The sequence below is a fragment of the Triticum aestivum genome, chromosome 4D (genome assembly GCF_018294505.1).
Source record: "Triticum aestivum cultivar Chinese Spring chromosome 4D, IWGSC CS RefSeq v2.1, whole genome shotgun sequence".
In the NCBI taxonomy this organism is placed as follows: domain Eukaryota; kingdom Viridiplantae; phylum Streptophyta; class Magnoliopsida; order Poales; family Poaceae; genus Triticum; species Triticum aestivum.
Window position 1 is genome coordinate 91345774 of NC_057805.1, and position 4663 is coordinate 91350436.

The following is a 4663-nucleotide window of genomic DNA, read 5'->3' on the forward strand; positions in this document are numbered from 1 at the left end:
GAAGCGGTACCCTGGCCCCTTACAGCCGCCCTACAACCGCGAAGAGGGAACGAGTCCAGAGGCGAGAAAATAGGCGAAAGTAGCAGGGGTAGTCGGACGCGGAAGTACCGCAACAAGCGGTACTACCGCTGGGCTGGTGCGGTACTACCGTCCGAAACGGTACTACCATGCCCAACTACCGCTCTACTGACGTCGAAATGAAAGTGAGTCCAGAAGCCCAAAAACAAGCGGAAGAGAGTGCGGTAGCTCATAGCGGAAGTACCGTACGAGTGGTATTACCGTGGAGCGGAGCGGTACTACCGCTTGGAAGCTGAAAACTGCCCAAGAGAAACAGATGGATGCAGGAAAACCAGAACTGCCATAACTTCTACAAATGAGCTCCGAATTGAGCAAACTCAAGCTTGTTGGTTATAGTAAGAAGAGGCAGTAGACAAATACCAAAGGTATAGAGATGTGAAACCTCTATGAATGAAGAACCGGCAAAAACCCCAACATCAAAAACATCATAGAAGAAGCATGTGGACTCCGTTTTCGATGAACTCGAGCTTGTCATGAAGATGACCATAAGCTCCAAATCTCCCAAGGATAAACACCAAACAAGAACCAAGAAAGATGATGCAATGGTTTGAGCTCTCTACGAACGATGCGATCAAGCTACTAACTTGAGATCCCCCCTTGATAGTACGACAATCGATCCTATAACCCGGTCTTCCAGCTACCACCATGAGACCGATAAAATAGAAAACCTATCAAGGGAAAACCTTTGTCTTGTACATAGTCCACTGTTGGGGAACGTAGCATGTGAAGGAAATATGCCCTAGAGGCAATAATAAAGTTGTTATTTATATTTCCTTATATCATGATAAATGTTTATTATTCATGCTAGAATTGTATTAACCGGAAACTTAGTACATGTGTGAATACATAGACAAACAGAGTGTCACTAGTATGCCTCTACTTGACTAGCTCATTGAATCAAAGATGGTTGAGTTTCCTAGCCATAGACATGAGTTGTCATTTGATCAACGGGATCACATCATTAGAGAATGATGTGATTGACTTGACCCATTCCGTTAGATTAGCACTTGATCATTTAGTATGTTGCTATTGCTTTCTTCATGACTTATACATATTCCTATGACTATGAGATTATGCAACTCCCGAATACCGGAGGAACACTTTGTGTGCTACCAAACGTCACAACGTAACTGGGTGATTATAAAGGTGCTCTACAGGTGTTTCCGATGGTGTTTGTCGAGTTGGCATAGATCGAGATTAGGATTTGTCACTCCGATTGTCAGAGAGGTATCTCTGGGCCCTCTCGGTAATTCACATCACTATAAGCCTTGCAAGCAATGTGACTAATGAGTTAGTTGCGGGATGATGCATTACGGAACGAGTAAAGAGACTTGCCGGTAACGAGATTGAACTAGGTATTGAGATACCGACGATCGAATCTCGGGCAAGTAACATACCGATGACAAAGAGAACAACGTATGTTGTTATGCGGTTTGACCGATAAAGATCTTCATAGAATATGTAGGAGCCAATATGAGCATCCAGGCACTACAAAAAAAGACACATCCGTGACATTTTGGGCCGAACGAATTTTTTTCCTGTCATACATATGACACTTCTATGACGATAATTGTGACAAAACCCGGTATCATCATAGATGTGGTGGGCTCCTACTTCTATGACAAAAAATCATGACAGAAAATGGGCTTTTCGTCCTGGGCGGGCCGGAGACGCAGCTGCATGACATTCTTTGGGCCGTCCATGACGGAAAAAACCGTGGTAGAAGCGAGCGCGAGGAAAATTTCGGGGAGTTCCCGGTTACGGTGGGAGGTCGGGGGCCGAGCGATGCGCGTTTCTCTCGTACACGTACGCGCGTGTGTGCGAGGCGTTGGCTCTAACTGAACCCGAGCGAGGCGTTGGGCTCTAACTGAACCCGAGCGATTGCACTGCAGGCTACGCGTTACTGACCCGAGCGATCGATCGATGGCTGTTAACTGAACCCGATCGAGCGATTCCTTCGCTACTGCTGCTAACTGAAGCCGATCGATGCTGCCTCTGGGATGAACAGTGAGCGTTGCAGGGGGTTTGATGAACAGTGAGCGGTGGCGTTGCCTCTGGATGAATAGGACCCCGTGGTGTGGTGGAGGGCTGAATGAACAGTAGACGGTGGAGGGGTGCCCGTGGAGGGGTGGTTGAACAGGACCCCGTGGTGTGGAGGGCTGGATGAACAATAGACGGTGGAGGGGTGCCCGTGGAGGGGTGGTTGAATAGTAGCCGGTGGAGTAGCGTGCGGTGGAGGCTGGATGAACAGGAGCCCGTGGAGGCTGGAGGAGGTCGACGGTAGCCCATGGAGGCTGGAGGAGGTCGACGGTGGAGATGAACAGTATCCCGTGGAGTCCCGTTTTGCGGTACGCCACACCCCTCCCGATGAACAGGACCCCCGTTTCGACCGTAGGAGGTCCGTTTCGTCCGTTTTGCGGTACGCCACACCCCTCCCGATCAACAGGACCCCCGTTTCGAACGTAGGAGGTCCGTTTCGTCCATTTTGCGGTACGCCACACCCTTCCTGATCAACAGGACCCCCGTTTCGACCGTAGGAGGTCCGTTTCCTCCGTTTTGCGGTACGCCAGACCCCTCCCGATCAACAGGACCCCGTTCCGAACGTAGGTCTGTTTCCTCCGTTGTGCGGTACGCCAGGCCTCGTTTCCATCGCCTGTTCCGTCCAAGCCCTCCCGATGAACACGACCACGCATTCCGTTCCGACCCAGCCGGTTGGCTCCCACGCGTTCCGTTGCCTCCCGATGAACAGGACGCATTCCGTTGCCTCCCCATGAACACGACGCATTCCGTTGCCTCCCCATGAACACGACGACGACGCTGTTTCTCCGTTCTGACCCAGCCATGTACACGAGCCCTGGCCGTACGTATGCGCGAGTAGGCGTTCGAGACCCCGCCCGTATGTACACATACGTGGCCGTATTTTCTTTCTTGCACTCTGGCCGCTGTACGTACGTGTACATGCTACGTGCGTGCCTCTACTACGACACGTACGCGCCTCTACTACGACACGTGCGCGCCTCTACATCCACCAGTATATATGTACGTACACGTTCGCGACCAGAATGACAACGCTACGTACGCTTCGACCAGGTGGGTCCCGACTGTCAGGCACTTCCTTGCGTGCGAGATGTAGCTGGTGGGTCCCAGCAGTCAGGGGGCGAATCGTTTTCTTTTTTGCCCAGAGGCACTTCCTTGCGTGCGAAGGTGTAGCTGGTGGGTCCCAGCAGTCAAAGGGGAAACGTTTTTTTCACGAAATACGGTGGCCCGTCCGGTGGGTCCCCGCTGTCAGGTGGAGGAATAATTATTTTGCGCGTAATAAGGAGGCACTTCCTTGCTGCGGCCGTGGACCCAGCTGTAAGCGCCTCCACGCACAGTACTCTTCCGATGGAAGTCGGTCGTTGACCACATTGACCACGCCGCGCCGAGAGCACCACAGCGGTGGACAACGGCGAGGCCTAGGAAGGGGACGACACGGAGGCAGGGAAGACTCGGCAGTTGTTTCCCACGCGGAGGGGAGTACGACTGTACGAGGGTTTACTGGTTCGTCTGCCGTCGCCGGAGAATAACAGCAGGTGTGGGTGAGTAGAGGGATGGCTAGGCCAGTGATGGGAGTACGGTGGGGCGGTGAGGCCTGCGCGGCAGCACAGCCGGCCCCGGGGAGGAGGGAGCAGGCAGTCCCGCCGGCGCTTGTTTGAGCGGCTGGAGCAGGAAGAGCAGAGATTGAAGAAGCACGACGGCCATTGGATGGACATCCAACAGTCAGTGCTTGTGCGTCAACCTTTTTTTAGGAAAGCCTCAAATCTGTGGAAAACAGCATACAACCCATCTGCCATTATTTCTAATAATTTACAGCCCATTTGCTAATTCTTGAGGTTTTTTTTTGGAGCCCATATTCTTTTTGTTAGCATTACAGCCCATATTGTGGCCACGGTTAAAAAATTATACGAAATTTTGCATATTTCGGTGCGGTCCGAACTGTTTTTAATCCCGAAATTTCGACTCACATTCAAACTGATTTTAAAAATAAATGTATATCAATATAAAATCCAACAAATTCTCCACGCATAAAAATTAATGTAATTTAAAATCTTGAAATAAAAAAAAGATATTTGAAACTAATTGCCGGTTTGATGTGTTTTAAAAATGTACAACCCATTTCTGAATACTGATGGGCCATTTTCTCGGCCAGCCGAATGAAAGCTCTGCTCGTCTTGAAAGATTTGCAGCCCAACAGGCCTCACAAAGCGACTTACTTGGCAAATCACAAAAAAACTGGGCTGTGGCCATGGACCCAGCTGTCAGCCTCTCCACGTACAGTACTCTTCCGATGGAAGTCGTTCCTTGACCACGTTGACCATGCCGCGCGGAGAGCACCACAGCGGTGGACGATGGCGAGGCCTAGGAAGGGGACGACGCGGAGCCGGGGAAGACGCGGCAGTGGAAGCCCGCGCGGAGAGGAGTACGAGGGTTCACTGGTTCGGCTGCGGTGTGAGGCTGCCGTCGCCGCAGGGCCTGGCCAGCGGTGGGAATAGTAGGGGGCGGTGAGGCCTCTGCGGCAGCACAGCCGGCCACGGGCGGCAGGAGC